Source organism: Lathyrus oleraceus, chromosome 7 (genome assembly GCF_024323335.1).
Source record: "Lathyrus oleraceus cultivar Zhongwan6 chromosome 7, CAAS_Psat_ZW6_1.0, whole genome shotgun sequence".
NCBI classification, from domain to species: domain Eukaryota; kingdom Viridiplantae; phylum Streptophyta; class Magnoliopsida; order Fabales; family Fabaceae; genus Lathyrus; species Lathyrus oleraceus.
The window spans coordinates 344,193,649-344,221,397 of NC_066585.1; the positions used below are offsets into that span (position 1 = coordinate 344,193,649).

General features: G+C 38.0%; 1 non-coding gene across 1 annotated transcript; it reads right to left on the reverse strand.

The window, feature by feature from the left end:
- Window positions 1–19,047: 19,047 nt before the first annotated feature.
- Window positions 19,048–19,154, reverse strand: LOC127108660 (small nucleolar RNA R71). Its single transcript, XR_007796184.1, has one exon. It is a non-coding gene; the product is annotated as a small nucleolar RNA R71 (small nucleolar RNA).
- Between the last annotated feature and the right edge of the window lie 8,595 nt (window positions 19,155–27,749).

The window sequence follows — 27,749 nt, forward strand, 5'->3', positions numbered from 1 at the left end:
GGAAAGAGTTTCACCCAAAGAATAAGAAATAAACTGATTTTATACCAAACCCTAGTTTAGGGCAAAATTGATTAGGAACTGATTGCACTTCTTGCCAATGGATCTTTCTGAGATAATTGTGAGTCTCCCTAGGCCAAGATGCCTTTCCAATCATGACATGGATGAGCCCCTCTACTTTAAACCAAACATTGCCTGTGGCAAGTAGCCATGAAACCTTAATTTCTGATTAAATCCAGATGAGCACTCTGATAGCTTTGAATCCTTCACTGATGAACTGAGGACCATAATAAGATACCTGGACCCCCTGAGACCCTTGAGACTTGTATACTTAGAGAATGAAGTCCAATTCTCAATCTTGCTCTGTGTGGGCTTCTTCTGTTAAGGAGTGATCAATCAAAACCTGATTCCCAAGTCACTAATGCAGTATGCAATGAGTACGACCTAGTATGATGTCAATGAAATGTAAAACATAATCCCATGCTTCCAGGAAAAATGAAGGGTAAATTTTGCGGTATTACACATTGGCTATAATTAGAGAAGCAATATGATTAGAACTTGATCAACACCTGGCTCAAGCTTTGCCAGACCAATCCATACCCTCCATTGCATAGAATTTTTGAAGATTTCTTTTGAAATTGAGCTTGAACTTCATATTCTATTTGGAAGTTCAAACTCCAGAAATTTACTTCCCTCTTCATCTCAATTAGTTTCTCCAAGCAAGAGGAAGAGAAAGCAAGCAAATCCAGATCAAGATCAAGTGAAATTGAATCAACTCGAATGTGATTTTTCAGAAAATTCATCTCTTTTATTCTCTCTAAACTCTTCACCATTCGTTGTGATTTTTGGTTGGCTGAAGTCCCACCAATGTAGGCAAGAAGATTGAGTCTTTGAGGTCAAATCGAAGCAACTTAGTTCATGATCCTTAAAATTCAAATCCCTGTATCTATTTATATACTTGGAATTAGAGAAAATTGAGGCTAAATTCGTGCTCCTGAGCATTTTTCCTTCAAATTAGTGTATTCATATTTCATTTTTGTTAAAGTTGAGCCTGAAATAGACCCGTGGTGCGTTGGCAAAGTCCAAGCCATCTAATCTGGTTCAAATGTTTTAATCTCAAGCGTTCATTGTGATTACCACGCGTACAACGAATTAACCAAAACATATGGTAGAACGCGTGTGTGTGGACATCAGATCTGCATCCTCAATTAATGAGGGAGATCTGATGGCCCTTGTTTTTTTTTTCTTCATTTAATCCACTTATTTTGATTAATTCATATAATTTCTTTTTTTATCCGAAAAATATGGGACTTTCACCAAAAATCATTAGATACTTTTGTCTTCCATTTTCTGAATTAAAATTATTTTTTGGATTAATTTTGATATTTTTCATGAATTAATTGTTTTTGTGTATATTTTAAATTGTTTAAAAATACTTCTGACTTTTCAAAAATCATTAAATTTAAAGTATAAGGTCCTTTGACCTTGTTTGACCTAGGATAAATCTCTTGGCCATTTTTTTGGTGTTTTGAAGAGGTTTTAGGTTTTGACCTAACTAAATTTAATTTAAATGCATTTTTAATTTGATTTTTTTAATTGATTAATTGTATAGAAATTATGTTGAGCCATTTTTATTGACTTGTGATGTTTGACTATGTGTTTGGGCCATGGTCAAGGTTGATTTGACTTTTGTTAAGTTAAAATCATTGGACTTAGGGGATTGATGAAATGTACATTTCATCTCCCAAAATGAATGAATAATTTTAATTTGATAAAATTTCTCCCATGACCAATTTGTGTTTCTCTCATCTCCCCTCACTATTCATCTTCAATCTCATTCTTTCCAATTCCTTTCATTGACCAATGAAATCTCAACATCCTAAGGCTAATTGGTTCATCAATAACCTTGTGCTAGATGAACCAATACAAGTATGGATGAGATAGGTCCATCCTTTTGATCTTTTCTTTTAGTGTGTGGTATGTTTTACGAGTTTGGTCCATTGTACCAAATCTCTAACATGCATTAGCACCTAAATTTTTATTGCCCAGCCTCAGATAGTTGTGACTTCTACATAAGTCCAATTACGATTGCTTAACATAGAGCAAAATTTGACCCTAAAGGCATAACATTTTAGTAAGTGAGATTGTAAGTCTCCCATCTTTCATGGTATTATGTGGAAACTTGGCCTTTTTTCCTTCCTTTGAAAGATGTCTTGGTTCAAGGATCCATGCTTGTGAATAGATGGTTGAGCGTTCTCCAAAGAATGACTTAATCAATTGAAATGAAAAAAAATCACTAACATCTAATCAACTAAAATTTGACTAACTTGTATTAATATTGTTTTTATTTTCAAGTCATTCACTTTATGAAATTTAAATTCAAGTCATTTACCATTCATTTGTCATTTACATAGCATTTAACTTATTTATGTTTATGCCATTTTCACTTTCCTCATTTGAGCTATATATTGTGATTGTATATATTTGTTTGTGTATTTTGTTTGTGTTTGTGGTCTTAGGACCTTAAAATACCTAATAAACAACGAATACCCAAAAAAATGTTTGGTGGACTATTGAGCTTGATCTGAACTTTCGGACTTAGGATTAGGAAACATTCCAAATGCAAAAGGGACTTGGCCAAAGCCAACATTTTTGAGACCAAGTTATTTTGATTTGAGCCTTCATCTGATGCAAGTATTGGAATCCACTTGAATTCATCTGCTACATGGTCTTGATGCAACTATTATTTTGGTCTCATGCTACACCTTATTCTGAGAAAAAATCAAGAAGTATTTCATCTGATACATGAGAAGACAAAGAAGATTGTTAGCTATGGAGTTGTTTTCTTGGATGTGGCCATATTTATTTGATGTCTTGCTCTTCATATTGCTACTTGCTTGCTGATTATTGCTTGATTCAAATTCCAAAGGGAAAGTGGGTTTTCTATATGACATTCTTGTCTGTTGGATTGCATCCCATTGGTCAGATCTTTTCAACTCTTAACTTTTAATTTTATGCTTAGGATTAGTCTCTTCATCATCTCCCACTTCTTAAATTTCATAATCTCTCCCCTCTATTCAAAAACTTTCTTTGCTTGTGATTTCAAAACTTAGACTTTATTACAAATTAGAAACTCTGGCCTTATGCCATTGCATTTTTAAACTCTTTTCTTATTTTAAACTTGTAAATGAACTTAACAATATTGACTTAAAATTTCAAAAGACAAAAAGAACTAACACTCAGTCAAACTTTTAGGCCCTTTGTGCCTCTTTTAAACTTAAATTTTCATTAAAAACAATCCACTCATTTTGAAATTGATACCACAAACTACGAGGTTTTGACCCCTCATTTTTATGTTGGTACGTAGGCACGAGTTCGAAGGTCTTGTCAAACACAAGAATATAATTAATGAATTCTTTTCTCATCCCCACACTCTATTTGTTGTAAACATATTTTTATACCAAAAACATATAGACACATAAAAAAGGGCTACCTTGGAGTACTTAGGACACTTTGGGTGCTAACACCTTCCCTTTGTGTAACCAACCCCCTTACCAGTAATCTCTGGCCTTTTATTAGTTTTGATTTGAAAACTTCTTATCTTTGGGTTCGTACTTTTCCCTTTTCCTTTGGAAACAATAAAAGTGCGGTGGCGACTCTAGTTTTATTGACGTTAAGTTTATCCATAGCTTAATGGTCATGAATTTACTGCTACAGTAAACAAAGAGGTGCTTGGTGATCCTTGCAAGAAGCAAACCCAAAGATGGATAAAGGGAAAGACCAAGGTGTGACCTTGCTTGTATGCAAAGATGAAAATGAGATGTGGGATATTAGGGTTAAAAATTAGGGTATGACAAAAGGGATAAGGGATTCTACAACACAACCTGACCACTTTCGTGACATTATTTTCTCGTTTATTTACTTTTAGCACTGAAACTCGCCCCCCTCCCCCTCTATTACTGGTTTTTATAAATTGCACACATTTTGTCTTGCTTGGTGGCAGTCCCAGTGGATTCGATCTTTTCTATTACTTCGACAATATCGGTACACTTTCTGAGAAGTCATCAAGTTTTCAACAAGGCGACGTTTATGCAATTTTCTTTTATTTTTATAATTTTAGTAATTTTAAGTTTTGTTTTATTTTCATTGATTATCATAATTCTATTGTGGTATTTTTGGTTGTTGGTAAAGTGCAAGGCACATGGGTGACAAGTTATTATGGAAGAGCCAGGAGCCCAAACTATGGGGGACTACTACATGCCTACTTACACTTCACAAGTTTCTAGCGGATTTCTTCCAGCAGATCCTGTAAATTTCAATATAAAATATACCGTTCTTTCAGATTTAAGGGATAAAACTTTTGACGAAAATGCAACTAGTGACCCATAGGAACATCTTGCTAGGTTTCATGAGATATCCTCGATGTGCCAACCCAAGTGTATCACAGAAGACCAGGTAAAACTCAAGTTTCTCAACTTATCATTAGTTGGTAGAGCAAAAGATTGGTTATTATGTCTTCTAAGCGGGGTAATCAATACTTGGAAAAAATTGGAAGACAAATTTCTAGAAAGATTCTTCACTACAACACAGTTCACAGAAAGAAGAGCTGAAATCATGCAATTCGAGCAACAAGAGACCAAATCTCTTTACGATGCTTGGGAGAGGTTTAAATTATTGATATAAAAATGCCCAAATCACAATATGAGTAATATGGTGCAAATGTAGAATTTTGTAAAGGGCCTCCAAGCATAAGTTCAAATATTGCTAGTTGCATCCCCGGGTGGTACAGTAAGAACATTAACTGAACTGCGGGTAAAAGAGCTGATAGAGAAGATAAGTCTAAATGAGTACAACTTTGTAAATACCAAAAGGGTTGAACACGCTAGAAACCAAGAATAAATCTCACAGTGAATTGACTTTAGGGGGATATGAGGAACTTCTTACGAAGATGGAAGTATTAAATCAAAAGTTGGATACAACAAGCACCACACATGAATCTCCAAACGGGGTAGTATTTTTATTTTGTAATGACTGTAGGCAAGAACATTTTGTAGGTGATTGTACTGAAGAACTATTTATGGGAAAAGTATAAGCTATAACTATGAGTTCCATTCTAAGAGCAACACAAACAGAGACAGAATTCCAGATCTCGTCATTGGAATAGACCTTGACTCGATTTATGTTGACAACACAAAACAAATTCTTGGATATGAACATGTCATAAGACTTTTTGAAACAAAATCATGAGGAGTCAATGAAAATATTAGAAGGATAAATATCTAACCTATCCCAACAAATTTTATTAGTAACACATGAAAAAATAAGTTATGACACGATAGAATTAAGGAACCCCACAATTCCCTCCGCTCCTAGCAAACAAAAACCAGTAGTTGAACATAACAAGGATCAAGTTAAGGAACCAAAATCCACACCAATAGAGAATGAGATTTCTGATGAGATTCTTGAGAAGTGGGAAACACTTGATAAATTCATTGATAAAGATTCACCTTTTTGGAGAACGAAAAATCAAACCATCAATGAACCAAACCCTCTATCACCGGATTAAATCAAACTACCGTATCCTATAAATAAGAAAAAGCCAAAGAGAGAAATGAAGGTCAGACATTTTAAGAAGTTCATGGAGATGCTCACAACTTTACAAGTAAATATTCCATTTTATGATGCTTTGGAGCAAATGTGGGTTTATGTTAAATTCATGAAATAACTCTTGAACAATAAACACAAATGAAAAGATGATGGAAATGTAGCGCTAGAAGAAGAATATAGTGCTATCATTCAGCGCAAACTCCCATCTAAATTAATGGATCCAGGTAGGTTTACGATCCATTACTCTCTAGGTTCATTAAAAATTGGCTAGGCGCTTTGTGATCTAGGAGCTAACATAAATTTAACATCGTCGTCTATGGTGAGAAAGTTGAATTGTGGGAGAGCCAAAACCTATGAAAATGACTTTGACACTGGTCGGCCGATTGGTCACTTATCCTTATGGGATCCTGGAGGACGTTGTAGCACCTCAAATTTTTCCCTCCTCATTCATGCATTCAGTTTTAGGTCATTTAACATTTCATATTGCATTGCATCATAGCAATCAGAATCAGATCCAAGAAGCTTGAATATCATCAAAGACACTTTGTGGGTTCTATCTGGGTGATCAGTCAACACAAGGGAATGACTTGAGTTACTTCCAACATGTTCAAATAGCGTCCATTCATCATTCAAAACGCTAATCTTGAAGGAGCAAAAGTCTGTGCCTGAGCTGTCATGCTCGCTAGGCGACCAGCATGCCTCGTTAAGCGAATCTGGACTGTCATGCTCGCTAGGCGAAGCTCACGCGTTTTCAAAATATAACAGAAAATCCTGGACTTGGACCTCTCTCATTTGAGCCCACAAAGTCACGAAAATCAGGTTATAAATTCTAAAATTTTATTGAAACAAAACCCTGGAGGAGAGAGAAAGAACAGAGCTGGCAGAAGAGAAGAGCTAACAGAATTCAGAGCAGCCTCCAGAGACTAAAAGGAACTCATATGCAAAGAGCCAATTCCATCTCATATAAACCCCCAGATTGCTCTGCAAACCCAACCGTGTATTTCAATTTCAATCGATCTTCCCAATCAGGTTTACCCTTATTGCCATTACTTTATGCTTTTAATTTGAATTTTTTGAATGTATGAGGTATTATGGGTGAATTTGGAAGAGTGGGTATCGTTAGGTTTTGCATGTGGGTTTGGATGTGCATGAATGTGTAGAATAATGCCTTGAATGTTTAATCACTTCGTTGCTGAGATGGATACCATAGGGTTTGGGGCTTTTGAAATCGTACTGTTATCAGAGAAGAATCCAAAACCCGCAGGCATTCGCTAGCCGCATCGCTAGGCGAGCATGCAGCGAAGCTTCGCTAAGCGAAGTAGTAGCGATCGCGACAGTAGCTGATTTTTCTGTTTGCTCTCTAATCTGTTTTGTGTTTGTTATAACATGCTTTCTATTACATCCGGGCACATGTTTTAGTCATGTCTTGAGGTGTGGATCCTTGCTCCCTGATTTTGAGTTTTGATACCCTTTTGATGCATTTGTTTGACAAGAGGCTTAGGCCTCATATTCTTGGGTGTTTTTGGGAACTTTTGTGAATTTTAATGGCATGATTCATGTGGTTACATTTTGATTTGGTGCAACTCTTGATTGCACCCCATCTTGTTATTCTAACCTGTTTGTTGAGTTTTTGTGAGGGCTCACATGACTCTTGAAGAGATAGCTTGCTTGGTATTCCACTTTATTTGTGGGACACCATATGGAGATTTATTCTGATTGCTTTGCTAACTTGTTTTCTTTGATGGTGCTAGCCTAAGAGATCTCTGGGTTTCTTATTTCTTTAGTTGATGTTACTTCAGATCTTTATCCGTGTGGTAGATCTCTTGATCCATTTGTCTTTCCCGCATTTTACCCTTTTCTTAGCTGGAAGACCTCGATAGGAGGCGTTGTTTTTTGTGTGTTTACTTTTGTGCCCAAAGACCTCCAAGAGGAGGCACCAGTGCTAAAGACCTCCATGAAGAGGCAACTGACGGATAAAAGGGATTAGTAGTCAATCCCCCGTTATTCAGTGTGTCGTCCTTTATGCTCGCACTACATGTCGATGCTTCAGAACCAAAGCCCAAGATCTTTTGTCCGGTCAGTCAGTGGAGAGGGTTCCATCTTTCTGAATCCCCACTTTTTGTCATGAGCTCACCCTGTCCAGGGTTAAGAGCTATGAGGTCTTATCCTCATTACCCTTTTGATCTTCTCACCCTGAAGTTCAGTGTCAGTGGTTAAGAGCCCCTTTGATTACCCTTCCATGGCTTGTTTGTCGAGGTTGATATGACCCCTCTTGACTAAAGCCCTACCCAGGTATGTTGAGCCCCCATGTTAGCGTGTTTACTTTATGCATGTTTGTTTTGTATGGTGTGATCGTCTCCCCATAGGATTGCTAGGCTTTGTATAGTCTCTCGTCTGCATGTCAATTAAGGTAGCACGGTTCCTTCGTTTAGGACATCCTTTTTGCATGAGCATTCCTAAAACGTAAACAAACTCATTAATTTTTCTTCTCCTAAGAACACGTTAACTCCTTCTACTACAGGCGAGTAAGTCTCCAAAGGTCGAGCATCCGGTAGATTGCATAGTAACGTCGTTCATCTAAAAAAACACAACCCTTAACCCGTTGTTAGCCGAACTACGGTTTGCTCTGATTCTCATTCCAGATGAGATACGTAGGCATAAGACGCGATGTCTTAGCGAGCACACTCCTCTTTAACCCATAGGTAGCCGAGCTACGAAGACTCTGATTCTCATATTCAGATGAGATACGTATGTAGTGGATGCGACATCCGTGCAAGTCATTTTCTTTTGACCCCTCTTTTAGTAAATAGTACATTAGATAAACCCACACCCTCTAGAGAAGAACAACAAGAGTGGATCCCGTAGAGTACTACAGATGCGTAGGGGTGCTAATACCTTCCCTTCGCATAATCGACTCCCGAACCCAAGATTTGGTTGTAAGACCTTGTCTTTTCCTTTCCTTTTTCCAGGTTTACTTCGAGCATTTCCTTTCCCTCCTTTGGGATAAATAACGCACAGTGGCGACTCTTCTGTCATTTCTTTTTTTCGCTGGTTGTTTTTTCGCATACCTTTTTTCAGGTTGCGACAGACGTCTTGGTAAAGGTTGATGATTTACTGTTCCCCGCGAATTTTGTCATCTTGGATATGTCGGAAGACGCCGAAACACCATTATTGTTGGGAAGACCTTTCCTAGCCAAGGGGAGAGCTTTGATTGATGTTGAAAGAGGAGAATTAATTCTCCAGTTTTATAAATAACATGTAATATTTAAATTTTTTGAAGCCATGAAGCATGTTCATGAAGAGTTGCAGTTTTAACAAATTGATAGAAAATGTTTTGAAAGAGGAAATTCTTTCATCACCAATGGAAAATGTTTTGGTAGAATATATTGAGGAAAAATGGAAGGATGATGATAATGTTGAGTTAAATGAGTTAGTTCTATAATTGCAAGCAACACAGTTGTACCGTGCTTATGAAATTTTTAAAGAATTATGAGGAAGTAGTGAGGAGAAACCAACGGAACCTGAAGTAAAAGAACTCCCTAAGCATCTGAAATATGTTTTTTCTAACTACGGGAAATAGGCATCCCACAATTATTAGTAGTTCTCTATAAAAAATTGAAAAAAAAGTTGATATTAGTTATGAAAGAAAATAAAGGAGCATTAGGGTGGAATGTAGCATATTTGAAGGGAAGTAGTCCATCATATTGCATGCATAAAATAAAACTGCAGGTAGAATTCAAACTAATTGGTCAACCTAAGTGAAGTTTAAACCCAACCATGAAATAAGTGGTAAGAAAATAAGTGCTTAAGTTACTTGAAGCAGGCATGATTTATCTAATTTTCCTGATAGTTCTCGGGTAAGTCCAATATATGTAGTTCCAAAAAAAAGGCGGCACAATTGTTATTCGTAATGAAAAAATGAATTAGTCCCAATCTTTACTATTATAAGATGGAGAATGTGTATTGAACATCGTAGGTTAAATCTAGCTACACAAAAGGATCATCTTCCATTACCATTCATGGACCAAATTCAAGAGAGATTAGCTGAACAAGCTTACTATTGTTTTTCGGATGGATATTCAGGGTATAACCAAATTGTTGTAGATCCCGATGACCAAGAAAAAACTGCATTCACATGTTCATTCAGAGTTGTTGCGTATAAGAGGATGCCCTTCAACCTATGTAATGCGCCAACAACATTTCAAAGGTGCATGCTTTCTATTTCTTTGACATAGTTGAGAACTCAATAGAGGTATTTATGGATGATTTTTTCTTTGTTTTTGGTAAATCTTTTGATTGTTGTCTTTATCGATTGAATGAAGTCCTTAAGAGATGGACCAAAGTAAACTTTGTTTTAAACTTGGAAAAATGTAATTTTATGGTAACTGAAGGCATTCTGCTCAGACATAAAATCTTTTCTAAAGGCGTTGAGTTCGATCAAGCAAAGATTGAAGTAATAGAAAAACTCCCACCCCGATGAATGTTAAAGGAGCGAGAAGTTTTCTACGTCATGCAGGTTTTTATAGGATATTCATTAAAGAGTTTTCAAAAAATTTTAAACCCTTTGTGTAACCTGCTGATCAAAGAATATGAACTCATTTTCGATAAAGAATGCCTTAACTCTTTTTCTGTCATAAAAAATAAATTGACAACCTCCCCTATAATTGTTTCGCCTAATTGGGAGCTACCTTTTGAAAATATGTCTGATGCAAGCGATTATGCAGTTGGTGCAGTTCTTGGCCAAAGACACACAATTTTTTTTCATAGAATTTACTATGCTAGCAAGGTTTTAAATGATAGTCAGTTAATTATACCACCACTGAAAAGGAATTGCTAGCGGTAGTATTTACTTTATAAAAATTCCGCCCTTATTTAATTGGTTCAAAGTTATTGTTTTTACAAATTATGCAGCTTTGAAGTACTTATTCAACAAGAGTGACTCCAAACTGAGATTGCTAAGATGGGTGCTTCTGTTACAAGAATTTGATTTGGAAATTAAAGATAATAAAGGAGTATAAAATGTGGTGGCTTACCACTTGTTGAGGTTAAAAAATGTGGAAGTAACCATAAATAACCAATGTATTACGAAGACCTTTCTAGATGAGCGACTAATGGCAATTACTGAAAGACCTTTGTTTGCAGATATGGAAAATTGTAAGGCAATAAATGATGTCCTAGAAGAATACACTTGGCAGTAAAGGAGACACTTCTAAAAAAAGGAAAAAATTTATTTATGGGATACTCCATACTTTTTCAGGAGAAACCCTGATGGTTTACTTTGCAGGCGTGTTACAGGTAGAGAAGCGGATAACATTACATGGCATTGTCGTAGCTCAGCATATGGGGGACACCATTGTGGAGAGAGAATGACAACGAAGATACTACAAATTAGGTTTTGGTGGCATACTCTATTTAATGATTATAAGTTATTGTAGCGGAAAATTATGACCATATTGCTATAGATTAGCTAGACGTCAATAAAACAAGAGTCGCCACCACACTTTTGTTGTTTCTAATGGAAAAGGGAAAATTACGAACAAAACCCAAAAGATAACAAGTTTTCAAATCAAAACTAATAAAATGCCAGAGATTACAGGTAAGGGGGTTTGTTACACAGAGGGAAGGTGTTAGGCACCCAAAGTGTCCTAGGTACTCCTAGGGAGCCCTTTTTTTTTGTGCATATGTATTTTTGTACAAAATATGTTTGTAATAAATAGAGTGGAGGGATGAGAAAAGAAATCATTAATTATATTTTTTGTGTTTGACAAGACCTTCGGACTTGTGCCTACGTACCAACATAAAATGAGGGATCAAAACCTCGTAGTTCATGGTAACAATTTCAAAATGAGTGCATTGCTTTTAACAAAAATTTAAGTTTAACAAATGCACAAAAGGCCTAAAAAAGTTTGAATGAGTTTTAGTTCTTTTTGGATTTTGAAATTTTAAGTCAAGTATAGTTAAGTTCATTTACAAGTTTGATTAAGAAAAGATTTTAAAAAATGCAATGGCATCAGGCCAAAGTTTCTAATTTGCAAAATGGTCTAAGTTAAAAAACACAAGCAAAGAAGATTTTGATAAGAGGGAGAGATTTGAAATTAAAGAAGCGGGGAAGAGATGAAGAGACTAATCCTAAGCAAGAATTAAAAGTTAAGAGTTGAAAATGTCTGACCAGTGGGTTGCAATCCAATAGACAAGAATGTCATTTACAAACCCAAATTCCGTTGGACTTTAGAATCAAGCAATATCAATACACAAATTGTAAGATGAAAAGCAAGGCATCAAATAAAGATAGCCACATCCAAGCTTAACAACTTCATGATCTTCTTCATAATCTTCCATGTATCAGATGACTTCAAAGATAAGCATTAAACACAAGTTCAAAGTAACAGCTTCAAAAGATCATGTTGTAGATGAATTCATATGGGATCACAATACTTGCATCAGATGAAAGTTCACTTCACAAGCACTTGGTTTCATGAAAGTTGGCATTGGCCAAGTCCTTTTGCATAGGGAGTGTTGCCTAATTCTAAGTCCAATGTCTCAGAGAAAACCAACAGTCCACACAAAATGTCTTTTAGGGTTTTTGTTTTTATTATGTACATTAAGGTCAAAAGAACATAAACAAGTATATAAAATCACAGAATAATCACATGATATGGCTCAAATGAGCAAAGTGAAAATGTAATTAAAGCAAAAAAGTTAAATGGATTGAATAATGGCAAATGAATAAAGGCTCAAAATTAAAGTACATAAAAGTATGTGGCTTGAAATTAAATGTGAGTTGTTAATTGATTAGAAGTTAGTATTGCCTTTGCTTTTATTTTGTTTAAGTCATTCTTTGGAGAACACTCAACCCACTTGTCATAAGCATGGATCCTTGAACCAAGACATCTTCTAAAGGAAGGAAAAAAGACCAAGGTTCCACATAATACCATGAAAGAGGGGAGACTTACAATCTCACTTACTAGAATGCTATGTCTTTTGTGTCACAAATTTAGCGCTATGTTAAGCAATCGTAATTGGACTTATGCAGAAGTCACAACTATTTGAGGTCGGGCAATAGAAATTTTGGTGTTAATACATGTTAGAGAGATAGTTTAATGGACTATGCTCCTAAAACATACCACACGCAAAAAGAATATGCAAAAGAGGTGGACCTAATCTCATCCATACTTATGTTGATTTTGCAATCAACTAGCCTTATGATATAGTGATATCATAGGTCTTTGACTAGAAAAGGGGATTGAGATGAAGAGGGAGGGGAAATGGAATCAACACAAATTGGTCAGAGGAGGACTTGTATCAAATTAAAATCATTCATTCATTTTGGGAGATGAAATGTACATTTCATCAGTCCCCTAAATCCAATGATTTTAACTCAACAAACTCAAATCAACCTTGACCAAGGCCCAACCACATAAGTCAAACTCAACAAGTCAATATCAAAAGCTCTACACAATTTATTTTGCGATTAAACAATTAAAATCAATCAAATAATGCATTATATTATATTATGGTTTGTCAAAATCCTAAAACCTCATCAAAACACCAAATAAATGGCCATGAGATTTATCATAGGTCAAACAAGGTCAAAGGACCTTGGAGAAAAAATTTCAATATTTTTGGAAACTTAAAAGTATTTTTAAACAATTATAAATATTCACAAAATCAATTATATCATGAAAAATATTAGTATGATCCTAAAAATTATTTTAATTCAGAAAATGAAAGAGGAATTTATTTAAATTTTTTTGGTGAAACTCTCATATTTTTTGGATCAATATTAAAATTAACATGAATTAATGAAAATAAACCAAATAAAATGAAAATCAGAAAATGAGAAAAAACGTGGACCACTTGATCTCCCTAATTAATTGAGGTGGAAGATCAAGTGGCTGCTAGCGCGCATTCCACCATAGTCACGAGTCAAAGCGTAACACAAGTGGTAATCAGTTTTAACGCGCGAGATTAGATCATTTCAAATGGATCAAGTGGCTCAGATGAATGCCAACTCACCACCGGAGCCAAAGCTCCAGTCTTCTTCTCTAGTGAGAGTCACCGGACTGGTTCATCCACAACCATCACCAAAATTAAAAATAAGGACATGAATTTAAAGTAAAAATGCCTCTGAGCTCGAATCTGACCTCAATTTATCCTAACTCCAAGTATATTGAGAGATACAAGGAGTTGAAATTTGAGGTGCACGATCTGAGTTGCTTCGATTTTACCTCAAAGCAACTCAATCTTGTTGCCTACTTTGGTAGGACTTCAGACAACCAAAGATCCAAGAGAATTATGGAGAATTGAGTGAGAATCGAAGAGATGAAAATTTATGGAAAAATACCTTCAATGCAGGTCTGTGCTTGATTGATCTTGCTCTTGCTTGCTCTTGATCTTGTTCAGGACACTTGAAGGAGTAGAATTGAATGGATGAAAAGATCAGGACTCTTGGAGTTTTGAATCTCAAAACGGTGAGATTCAAACTCGATTTCCAATGGAAATTATCAAGGTTATCCTTTGAAATGAGAGGGTTTAAAGGTATGGATTCAAAGATGGCGCGCAGGGTCCTTGTTTCTGAGCATAGAGGGATCTACTTATAGCCAAATGGATTGATATTTGCAAACTTGAAATGAAATCCAAAAATAGCAATGTACATTGCATGGGTGCATGGGCATGTAACATGCCCTTGTAATCATTTCTTATGATCCATAATTGAGTACAAGCCTTGCTGAGATCATGTTGGAGTGTTATGCATTGGTGTATGGAATGTTTAAGTTCAATTTGTGCCAAATGATCATTCATGTTCAAGCCATGTGCAACCCATTCAAATCTAGTCAAAATTGGATGAAATTTGACTTTTTGGAAATGTTAGATCAAGAGGAACAACTTTTATGTTGAAAACTTTTTCATTTGAAGCTTGGTTCATGATGAAGTTTGAGGTGGATGTTGGGAAAATCAAACATGTCAAAAAGTTTTCTAAGTGTCAAGCCATATGTTCACTTATTCCACCTTGGCTAACTTTTTATGTGAGCTTCAAATGAGAAAGGTTCCTTCATGAAAGTTGTAGATATCTGAAAGTCCTTAAAAATGATCACAAATTTGACCTCATTTGGATTTAATATGAAGGAGTAATGCATTTTTGAAGTTGAGGAAAATCACTTGTTCAATGGCATTGGTCCAAAATGACCTATAACGTATCCTTATATCACATGCACATAAAAGTTGAATTTGCTCTTCCTCCAAACATCAAAGTTTAAGTATACATCTTGAATTGTATTGTGAAACTTGGAAATATTTCATATCATAAAAATTGAGAAAGCTATGGTCTTGGGAAGTTGACCTTCAAATTAGGGTTTAAACAAAATGACCTATAATCTTTCACCATAATAAAATGACTTTCCAAGAAAAACTAGCTCTAGACCTCAACATGAAAGTTGTTTGGAATGTCATTTAGAGTAAAGTTTCTCTTGGAATCATTTTCATATGACAAACATTATAGGAGATAGGGGCTAGGGAACCCAGTTTTGATCAAATGAATTCCTCTGGTCAACCACCATCAACCAACTTGCTAACTTGCAATTCTCTTGACTTTTGGGGACTCATGGGAGATCATACATGCATTTGATGATTAATTTTGAAGTATCCCTTGAATTATTTGATCAATTGTTGAATAAGCTTGTTGAAGAAGTTACACAAGATACCCAGATGAATTAGGGTTTCCAAGGCAAACCAATTCCAAACTCTTGATGATTACTTTGATCAAACTAACATGTGAAGCTCATGGGGATTCATATATGATGCCTAGAGCCATAGTAGACCACTTATTGATTAAGTACCTTGCATTGAGGGTCTTAAACCCTAAATATGAGCTTGATGAATCAAAGGTGAGCATGTGCACTACCTACAAAAGAGTTAGATAAATACGAAGACATATTTTTGGTATTTTGGTTAGTAAATGATAAAGATACAAAGTATGATACAATCAAATAGTGCTTGGTGATCTCTCCCAATACAAACCCAATGAATGAGGGGAAGGAGAATGCTAAGTTGTGATCCCAATGCCAATGCATATGATGAGAAAGCATGAGGGGTCTTAGGGTCAAAATTGGGGTCTTACAACTGCCCCTATTTAAGGACGTTCTAACTGAGGAGATGAAGGTTAAAATCTTTGCATCGACTCAGTAGAATGGGCTTAAATAACAACATATAGAAATAAATTTTGGTCCATAAGAGACCTCATGATGCATATGAAATGTTATGTTGAAATAATCTTTGTGGGGAGATATTTCCACAAAGGAAAAGAATCCTGAGAGACTCAAAGTCTACAGGAGTATAATGCATCCCGTAAGGAAAACTCACTGGGGAGACCGAGACTCTGGGGGGATGAAAAGGTTAGGCGTAGGCCAGGCTACGACTTTAAAAACAACTTCGGGACTAGAGGGATTCCGTGAAAATAAATCAATGGAAAGACTCAGTTGGGGAAAGAAAGGAACATCTGCAGGGGAAACGGGTAGATCAGGACAAAGTTGAAATACTCGAACCAAGCAGGAAACAATGATTTCACTAAGGAAATGCACACTCAAACTCAACTGGGGAAGAAAATATCTTCAACACAGGAGGAGCAAAAGTTTATTATCCATTACCGGTTGTTGGGTAAAGGAATAACAAAAATATGACAGGGAGAACATTTGTTACCGGTTAGGGTAAACATATTAAGGATGACTCGCTGAAGGCAACCAGGAGGTGTATTCATTACCGGTTACTGGGTAAGAATAAACTGTTGGGGAAAAGCCAAAATAGGGTTTACAACTACAGATTACTAGGTAGAAAACCAAGAGAAAATATCTGTCACTGGTTAAAGTGAACAAATCAAGGATAAACTCGATGGAAAGAAAATCAGTCATCGGTTAGGATGAACATATCAAGGATAGACTTGCCTGGGGAATTTAGGGAGAATATCCGTCATCGGTTAAGATGAACATATCAAGGATAAACTGCCTGACAAAATAGGAATTACATCTGTCGAATGAAGGATAGAATACCGAAAAGAGAATATCCGCCATCGGTTAGGATGAACATATCAAGGATAGACTCGGAGGGGAAAAATAGGAATTATATATATCAGTTACTGGATAGAATACCAAAAAGAGAATATCCGTCATCGGTTAGGATGAACATATCAAGGATAAACTTTGTGATAACGCGAAAACACATCAGATAATTACCTTAATTTCCACTCAAAGATCACATCATTTCGATTAATATCCCAATTATTGCGCAAGTATTCGTGTTGTTATTCCATTGAATCTCCATGCACTAAAGAGAAAAATGAAGAAAAGGAAGAAAAAGAAGAAGGAACAAGTGAAAAGAGCTTAGAAAAACCAGAAAGCAGAGTTTGTAGATTTTGCTGATGTGACGACCGCCACACATTCATGACGCTCGTCACGACCCAGAATGTGACGACCGTCACAGGCCCACGACGAGCGTCACGCGGCCATAAAGTGTGCTTTGAAACAGTCAGCAACAGGCACCCAAACGTGCCTAAATCTCCTCCAACAAACTTTTCCCACGGATTCCTCTCTCAAGACCAAATCTTCCTTGATTTTCTCAACTACCAAGACCTAATGGACACTATATAAAGGACTGAAATGGGAAAAATTGGGGACACCTACTTTGATATTTACGCTCTGCAATTTAATTTTCAGCTTTCTAGCTTTCAGCATTTTTTCTTTCTTTCCAGCAACCTTGTTTCCGTTGCCTTATTGTATTCGCCATTCTTTTTGTAGTTTCCCTTTTTCCAGTTAGTTTTCCAGTTAGCCATAATAGTAGTTTCCTACACTGGGAAACTACTAGACTTTATTTAATTTTAGTAGTAATCTGTATTGAAGAAGCAAAGCCTACCGACTTGTGGAGGACTGCTCAAGTGCTCCAAGAATCGCTATACTCTGTACATTGATCTCTAGGTTTTTATTGAATTATTATTGTTATTTCCCATTTATTGTTATAAGCATGTTTGCCACAATGTTGATCTGTTTATGCCTTGCGTTTGCTTTATTTAATATGTCCGGCTAAACTACCGTATCGGTATGTAGCAACTTAATTTGATGTGATATAATAATCACCGGTGAAAACCCTTTTTCTCAAATAACCTTTTAGGCTGAAGTTTTTAATCTAAATTTGATTAACTTTATCACAAAAGCGTGAAAAGCTATTTAATACAATTTTGCCACGAGAGTGGAAAATTAACTAAGGTGAGAACCAACAATCGCGAGAGCGTGAAGCTCGAGCTGGATAGTAAAAATTAGGCATTGAGTTTAAAAACAGCGAGAGCACTTTAAAAGCATTTAGAACTTATTTATTTTAAAAAAGTAATTTTGACTTCAAATGGGATAACGAGAGCGTACATTCTGACTTAAAGTTATAGGCCGAATCAACAACCATAAGAGTGTGAGATAAAGTCTTTTAAATAAACATTTTCTACTGAGAGATATTTGGCATTTAAACTATTCACCGGTGACTTATCGAATCCCTGATGATTAATGCGCTGCATACTGATCCTTTCCATTAATTCTTTCTTAAAACCAAAAATTCCCCTTAGATTTATTGTATTGTCCCCGAACTTCTACTAATCAAATCCCTTAGCTAAACATAGTGACGTTATTAGCACTAGTTTGACCATAGGTGCCTGTGGGATCGATATCTTTTAAAAATTAAGCGACTAGACTGTGCACTCGCAGTTAAGTACCCGATAGACTATATTTTATATATAGTCACGACAAGCATCAAGTTTTTGACGCCGTTGTCGGGGACCTGTTTTAGTCGAATAGTGCGATTCTTTCGTTGCACGGTATAGACTAAGGTAAAAACAAAAACTAATCTTCTCTCCCTTCTTTCCCTGATTGTGTGCCAAGTACTCGCACACAAGGCGATAACTTAGCACCACCAATCCCTGAATTAGAGCGTTTCCTATACGTGAGACGCCGAATACACGAATATCAACAAAAGTACGGTATTCCTGATATCTCCTTTCCTCCTAAATCAGAAGAAAAACCAAACATGGCTGAAGATGGACCCCAGAATCGTCCTCTTAAATTCTACGCTACCCCATCTCAACAAGAACCTCACAACAGCATTGCTGCCCCCGTTATTAATCAAAACGATTTCGAGTTGAAACCCTCACTCTTATCAGTCGTCCAATAACATCAATTAGCTAGAAATCCAACAGACGATCCTAATGAACATCTGACCAAGTTTGTGCAGTACGCAGATACTGTAAAAGCGAATGGTGTATCTCAAGATGCGATAAGACTGCGCCTTTTTCCTTTCTCACTAAGAGACAGAGCTTGGGCTTGGTTGCAATCCTTGCCCTCCAACTCTGTTACAACATGGGAGGAACTGAAGAACGTCTTCTTATCCCGATAATTTCCGCCGAGCAAAACTGCTATGCTGAGAGCTCAAATCAACAGATTCAGGCAAAAAGATGTGGAATCTCTCTACGAAGCGTGGGAGAGATACAAGGACATGATGTGAATATGTCCACATCACGGTCTAGAAGACTGGGTGATCATTCACACATTTTATAATGGGCTTCTGTATAATACAAGACTTACAATAGACGCTGTCGCGGGCGGTGCACTTATGGATAAGCCATACACCGAAGCCTATCAACTCATTGAAAACATGGCCCAAAACCATTGCCAATGGGGAGGTGAACGAACTCCAGGGGAAAAGTCCCAAACGAAGGGTGGAATGTACGAAATCAGTAGCCTTGACCATGTTCATGCAAAGGTAGATATCCTTGTCCAAAAATTAGATAACTTCACCATACCACCCGCAGCCACCGTGGTTGCTGTAACTCCAAACTGTTAGTTATGTGGAAACCCTGGACACACTGCACAAGAATGTCAAATATTAGCAGGAGTCCCAACTGATCAAGTGAACTACACACAAGGAAATCCCTATTCAAATACTTACAACCCTGGTTGGAAAAACCATCCTAATTTTTCGTATAAGAATAACAATGCCCTTTATGCACCTGGCCAAGCACCAGCTGTTTCGCCTGGATATCAAAAACTAGCTAATAATGCTCCTAACATGCCTAGGAAGTTAAATCTCGAGTTGATGATGGAAAGCTTCATAGCTACTCAAGCTCAAACAAACAAGGACTTCCTGAACTAAAATATACATACTAGCGAGCAACTTAAACAACTAGCGAATAAAGTAGACGCCTTAGCCACCCATAATAAAATGCTTGAAACACAGATTTCACAAGTGGCTCAACATCAAGCATCTACAGCCGCTCCAGCTGGAACATTTCCTGGACAGCCGCAACCTAATCCAAAGGGACATGCAAATGCCGTTATACTAAGGAGTGGAAAAGAAGTAGACGGACTCGTAGATCCAAGACTCCAAAACCATGCCATGTACCAAAAACCAGATAAAACCTCAACTGAGCAGGTGAATGAACCAAAGGAAACAGAAGATAATACCCAGGAGGCCGAAGAGAAAGAGAAACCTTATGTGCCTCCACCTCCTTATAAACCACCCATTTCGTATCCTCAAAGACTCAAAAGTTCTAAAACTGCGAATCTTCAGGAAATTTGTTGAGCTTCTGAAGCAATTAAACATTACGATACCCTTTACAGAAGCCATCACACAAATGCCCTCCTATGCCAAATTTTTTAAGGAAATCCTATCCAATAAGAAAAAGATTGAGGATGACGAAACAGTTACACTTACTGCCGAGTGTAGCGCCATAATCCAGAATAACATGCCTCCCAAACTAAAAGACCCAGGTAGTTTCTCTATACCCTGTGTCATTGGAAAATTTGTCATAGACAAAGCTCTATGCGCTCTAGGAGCCAGCATTAGCATAATGCCCTTAACCATTTGTAGAAGGCTCAGTATGGGAGAATTGAGACCGACAAAGATGTCCGTTCAATTAGCTGACCGCTCAATCAAATATCCTGTCGGTATACTAGAGAATGTCCCAGTTCGTGTAGGATAGATTTACATTCCTACCGATTTCATAATCATGGACATTAAAGAAGATGCCAGTACACCTATCATTCTAAGAAGGCCATTCTTGGCTACCGCAGGAGCAATTATAGACGTAAAGAGAGGTAAGCTGACATTCGAAGTTGGAGAGGAAAAGGTTGAATTCATCTTAACCCAATTCTTACAAGCACCAGCTATAGACGACACCTGTTATCTGCTTGATGTCATAGACGAATTGGTGAGAGATATGGAGATGGAAAAAACCACGTACTCTGAAATAATGAAAATCCAAATCCCTCAAATCCTTGAAGACAATAATTGGCATGAACCATACCAAAACGAAAGTCTAAGCGAATGCTTAGGACTTACACCCGACCACATGCCATGCCAAAAGAAACCTAACTTGGAACTAAAAACACTACCAAAGAACCTAAGATACGAATTCCGAGACACTGAACTAAAAAGACCAGTAATAGTCAACACTGACTTAGGACAGATGGAAACTGAGAAATTACTAGATGTCCTAAGAAAATATCCAACAACGTTAGGATATAACATCGCCGATCTAAAAGGAATAAGTCCTTCGATCTGTATGCATCGTATTATGCTGGGGGAAGACTGTAAAACCTCTAGAGCACCAGAGAAGGATCAACCCAATCCTAAGTACCGTGGTCAAGGATGAAGTAAAGAAACTTCTAGACGCTGGAATCATATACCCTATCTCAGATAGTCAATGGGTTAGACCCGTTCATGTAGTACCCAAGAAAGGAGGTGTTACAGTTGTTAAGAACGAGAAGGGCGAATCCATATCACAAAGAGTTGTGACCGGAAGTAGAATGTGCATTGACTATAGAAAACTAAATAAAGCCACTCGTAAAGATCATTTCCCTCTACCTTTCATTGATCAAATACTTGAACGACTGGCTAAGCATTCTCCCTTCTGTTATCTAGACGGTTATTCAGGATTCTTTCAAATCCCAATCCATCCTGACGACCAAGAAAAGACTACCTTCACAGGCCCTTATGGTACATTCTCCTACCGACGAATGCCATTTGGCCTATGTAACGCTCCCGCAACATTTCAAAGATCCATGATGGCAATCTTCGTAGATTTTATAGATGACATCATCGAAGTCTTTATGGACGATTTTTCTGTTTGCGATCAGAGTTTTGAAGGATGTCTATCTAACCTCGAAATGGTACTCGAAAGATGCGTGAAAGTAAACCTCGTTTTAAACTGGGAGAAATGCCATATTATGGTTCAATAAGGAATTGTACTAGGTCACGTGGTATCTGACAGAGGAATTGAAGTGGACAAAGCTAAAATCGAAATTATAGAGAACCTTCAACCTCCGAAATCTGTTCGAGAGATAAGAAGTTTTCTAGGACACGCCGGTTTCTACCGACGCTTTATTAATGATTTCTCAAAAATAACCAAGCCACTTACATGATTATTAATGAAAGACGCTGACTTCATATTTGATGAAAAATGCTTAACAACGTTCAACCAACTAAAAACATCTTTAATCACCGCACCCATAATGCAACCACCTGACTGGAGATTACCATTTGAAATCATGTGCGATGTGAGTGATTATGCAATGGGCGCAGTACTAGGACAAAGGAAGGATAAAAAGCTTCATGCTATTTACTATTTGAGTAGAACGCTTGATCTTGCCCAAATGAACTACGCCACCACTGAAAAAGAACTTCTAGCTGTCGTGTTTGCTTTGGACAAATTCTGTTCCTACCCGGTGAGGGTGAAAATTATCATCTATATTGACCACGCCGCTATTAGATATTTGTTAAGTAAGAAGAATGCCAAACCAATACTTTTAAGATGGATCCTTCTCTTACAAGAATTTGATTTAGAAATAAAAGATAAGAAAGGTACTGAGAATGTAGTAGCAGACCACTTATCTCGTATCGAAGGGAACAAGCCCGAACAAATCCCGATTAATGACGATTTCCCTTATAAACGACTCATAGCCCAAATGGAAAGTGATATGTCTGAACTGACATTAAACGATACAGAAAGAGAAGAACCCGTGCAAGAAGTATACGCGAATGCAACTCTTCCATGGTACGCTGACTTTGTCAACTACCTAGCCGTCAAAGTACTTCCACCGGACCTATCTTATCAACAAAAGAAGAAGTTCTTTCATGACCTAAAACAGTATTACTGGGATGAACCCCTTCTTTTCAAAAGAGGTACCGATTGTATTTTCCGTCGATGTGTTCCTGAGGATGAAATCGATGATATAATCTCTAATTGCCATTCCGTCCCCTATGGAGGGCATGCAAGTACCTCAAAGACCTGCACTAAGATCCTGCAATCTGGCCTATTTTGGCCTACTCTATGGAAAGACGTCCATAACGCGGTTATAAAATGCGACCGGTGCCAACGCACTGGCAACATCTCAAGACGCGATGAAATGCCACAAACAGGAATCTTAGAAGTCGAAGTCTTTGACATATGGGGGATTGACTTCATGGGACCATTTCCAACTTCTTTTGGTAATAAATACATACTCGTTGCTATCGACTATGTCTCAAAATGGATCGAGGTTGTAGCCTCTCCAACAAATGACACACGAGTAGTGATCAAGTTATTCAAAAAATTATCTTTCCCAGATTCGGTGTGCCGAAACTAGTAGTTAGTGACGGTGGCTCCCACTTCATATCGAATATATTTGGAAAACTCCTTCTAAAGTATGGAGTCTGACACCGCGTAGCAACACCGTATCATCCACAAACTAGCGGGCAAGTCAAAGTCTCGAATCAAGAAATAAAACAAATTCTTGAGAAGACCGTAGGAATATCCAGAAAAGACTGGTCATCCAAACTAAATGAAGCTTTGTGTGCCTACAGGACAACTTACAAGACCCCGATAGGAACCACACCCTTCAAACTAGTTTATGGTAAATCATGCCACCTCCCTGTAGAACTGTAACATAAAGCATATTGGGCGATTAAAACCCTTAACATCAACTACACTTCCGCAGGCGAGAAACGGATTCTGGACATCCACGAGTTAGAAGAGCTGAGATTGGATGTTTACGAGAATGCTAGGATCTACAAAGAACGAACCAAAAGTTGGCATGACAAACGCATCTCTAGGAAGGAGTTTAAAGTCGGCGACGTAGTGCTGCTATTTAACTCAAGACTTAAACTTTTTCCAGGAAAGCTCAAATCCCGGTGGTCCGGTCCTTTCGAGATCACCAAAGTTCTCAATAGTGGTGCGATAGAAATAAAAGGTAGAAATAGTGACCCTTTTGTAGTAAACAGGAAGCGCCTAAAGCACTGTCATAATATAGAAAACAAAGACTATTCGAACAGTCTCAGACTCATAGACCTGGCCGCTCAACCCCAAACCTAGTACAACGCGACACTACTGTCGAATCTGGGACATTAAACAAAGTGCTTAGTGGGAGACAACCGACCCTTTTTTCTTTTCGTTATTTTTCTTACAATCTATTTTTTTCCCTTCTTTAATTTTCTTCTTTATTTTGTTTGCTCCCCCCTTCTTGATTCTTTGCAGTCACTCTTGTTGTTTCTAGTAACTAACTTAGACATATTGGATACTGACAAAACAGGAAACTTACTAACTAGTTTGTTAATTACTTTATTCATGCAACAACCAGAGACAGTTTTCAGAGGTAGAGTTCAACGCAGGTGGTATGATTATCTAGCCCAGAAGAATATGGCATTGACCATATATTATGATGGACCGACCATGGATAAATTAGGCATACGAGATAGCATCCTATATATGTTTAACCAACTTGGGTGGGAGAACGCAGCCATTAAAAGACGGTTTGTCACGTACCGTGAACTTACCTTAGAATTCCTGAGTTCCCTTGTATACATCCCTGAGCATGGTTACAGACTTAACAAAGGGTTGCTATCCTTTAGGTTATTTAGCATGGACTTCACCTACACCCGTCGAGACCTTGCTGACCTCCTAGGATTCCCTAGCGGCCCTTTCGACTTTACTACCCGCTAGGAGGACCTTATCGATGACATTGATCTCGATGACTTATGGGGTTGCATATCCGGAGAATCCAACCCAAACCCGAATGAGATGCACTCACAAAAGATCTATAACTCTGCTATCCAATATTTTCATAAAATACTAGCCCACACCTTATTTGGTAAGGAAGAGCATAACACCTTAGTGTCTCGCGATGAACTCTTCATCCTGCTGTGTGTTGATCAAGGTCGACACGTCAATATAGTGACATTCATGATGGAAAGATTTGTCCACCTTTCTAAGAATAACCGTACCCCAATAATCATAGGTGGCCTAGTTACCATGATAGCGGACGCCATAGGACTTGTACGCCCACTTTATGAGCTTATACATTTTGGAAACATCCGCCCAATGGATATCGAGTTTTGCTTTAACCGCAGAATCATAGGTAACATTGGGATGTATACCTTTGATTATCTAATCAGTAACGAAGTGGTTCGACTATTCACCTTGCCTAACCATGAGAAAACGAGTGCTCACAACTGAGATAACTGTATCTATGACTTAGAGGAACACCCTATCGATCCACCTTCACCTCCCGCTACACTGCCCAAATATGAGTGTATCAATGACCCTATCCATAAGGAAGAATCTGACCCTGAAACACCTCCTAACTATTATAACATTGCTGAACCGATTCCTCCATCTTGTGCTGATAATCATGCCATGCTCATCACCCGTCTGAATACATTCCAAGCTGACATCACCATTGTGAAAGAAAAGATAAAGCTCATACGCTTTGATGTCCTAGGCCTGATGGATATAGCCGTTGAGCAGTTTCATTATCTGAACGAAGTTGTCGCTGCATTGGGACAAAAACATGGCTGAAACTACTGACCACTGATTTCTCCTACTCGCATTATGCAATGAGGACACTGCTTTGTTTTATGTGGGGAGGGAGAACTTTTATTTATTGCATTACTTTTATTCTATTGGTTTCATTTGCTATGTTATCGCTACATTTTTTTGCTATGTTACATTTAATTTCAATTCATTAATTCAATTGCTATTTATTTACGCTTATTTCATTTTTTTATTTCTGCATTTATGCTGTTAAATTAAAATTGCTTAGCTATTATTTATGCTGCTATCAAATTCTGTTGCAGCCTGTGTTAGAGGAAATTTTTGAATTCAACGCATGATGACCGTCACTATAGGGTGACGTCCGTCTCACAGACGTGACGACCGTCATGAATCGGGAACGATCGTCACACACATGAAAGTGACCGTTACAAGCATATGACCGTTGCAGACGATCGTTACGCATCCGTTGCACGTGACGACCTTCACACCCCTGTGACAACCGTCACGCATTCCAGAGAGCTCGCCTATAAATGCAGGCGCTCTTTTTCCTATTTTCCTCACCAATTATCACTCTCTTACATTCTGATCTTCATCTATGAAATTCTTCACATTTTCTTCGAGCGTGTAACTCATAAATATTGCACCTCACCCACCAATACCAAAAGTTTCATACAACTCATCAAATTGCCCGTAAAGAAAGAGGCACTCCTGACCTTTCAACCGTCACATTCTGAAACGGAGAAGCCGGCGAACGCCAAAGAAGCAACTCCCTCAAGTTCTACCAACGCTCTGTTCAAGCCACGAGGGATGTTGATCATGAATGCCTAAGGGAGTTAGGAATTTTGGAGGGTGTGGAGTGGATGCTAGCTGCCTTCAGCTTGACGCAGCTCTGTACCACACCGCAGCCAACCTACGAAGCGCTGACCCTGGAATTTCTAAGTTCCTACTCATACATCACTCCACCTGGAGCTACCCAATATCTCACCGGTGTAGCCACATTTAGAATGTTCGGCACCGAGTATTCCCTTAATCAAACCCAGATAGCAAGAATGCTTGGTTTTCGACATGGAGAAGGAATCCATTGTTGCATCCCAGAAGAATGATCAGAGATAGCATTCTAAGTTTGGCACAACCTCACCAACATGAATGTAACGAGCTGGGATACGCTTAATGTAACATATATCCACAACCCAACCATTAGATACTTTCACCGAGTCCTGGGGCACACAGTTTTTGGACGAGTCAGCAACCACAAGGTAAACTCCAAGGAACTTTTCCTTTTCCACTGTGTGTTTGCCCAAATTGTGTTCAATGTTACTCCTTTCCTACTAGCCAACATCCAGGTTGCTTGCATGAGAGGCAGCCAGGCGTTTTGTTGTGGGGGAATTATCACCTCCATAGCATTAGGCTTGAACCTGGGAGATAGGTTAGCCAACTTACCAGCCTTGGAAGCAGAATTCCTCGACATCAACTACTGCCATGCCTCACACCTAATTAAAGCAAGAGATGATGGGAAGTATCATCCTGTTGTCAGAAACAAGATAGTACGGAGCATCATCATGCCTAATAGGAACGGCACAGATCCAAGAGAAATGACAAATTGGACTTTTGATCTAGAGGCCCCCGAGGCAAATGATGGAAATCCTGGTAATGGTACAGATGAAGTCGAAGAGGAGCTTGACAGAGGCATGCCTCAACCACCTCAAGAGCACGCTACATAGACCTCCTCCCGAGGACAACGAAGAAGCGAATGAAGACCCGCCTCCATGGAAAACATCTACGCTAAGATGTTGAGTCACAACCAAATAATGGAAGACCGCCAAACAGAAATGATGCAAGCAATCCAGCAAATGCAGCAGGATCAACAGGATTATGCTCACTCGCATGATCAGGGGATGGCGGAACTTTCAGACCAGATGAGTTCCCTGACTTATCGCAAAGATGCCATCCAGGAGTACACTCAGCATGTAGGATTGGATCCTACCCGGCAAGGACGAGGTGAGCGTGCAAGAGCAAGAGCCAGAGCACGAAGAAAACAACCGCGAAATGACGAGCAGTGATTTTTGTTTCTTTCCCTTTTACTTTTGTATATTGTCGCATTGAGGACAATGCAGTGTTTAAATATGGGAGGAAATCCTTATCACTCTTCTACTTGTTTCTATTGCTAATATTTTCAGCCAATACAAAAAAATTTCCTAGTCTTTTTCAATCATTTACACATATTTTGGCATAAATTTTTTTTTCCTTAAGATTAAATGCATACCCTACGAGTACATAGGTTGTCCCACGGAGGCTTTGTCATGAAAACTGA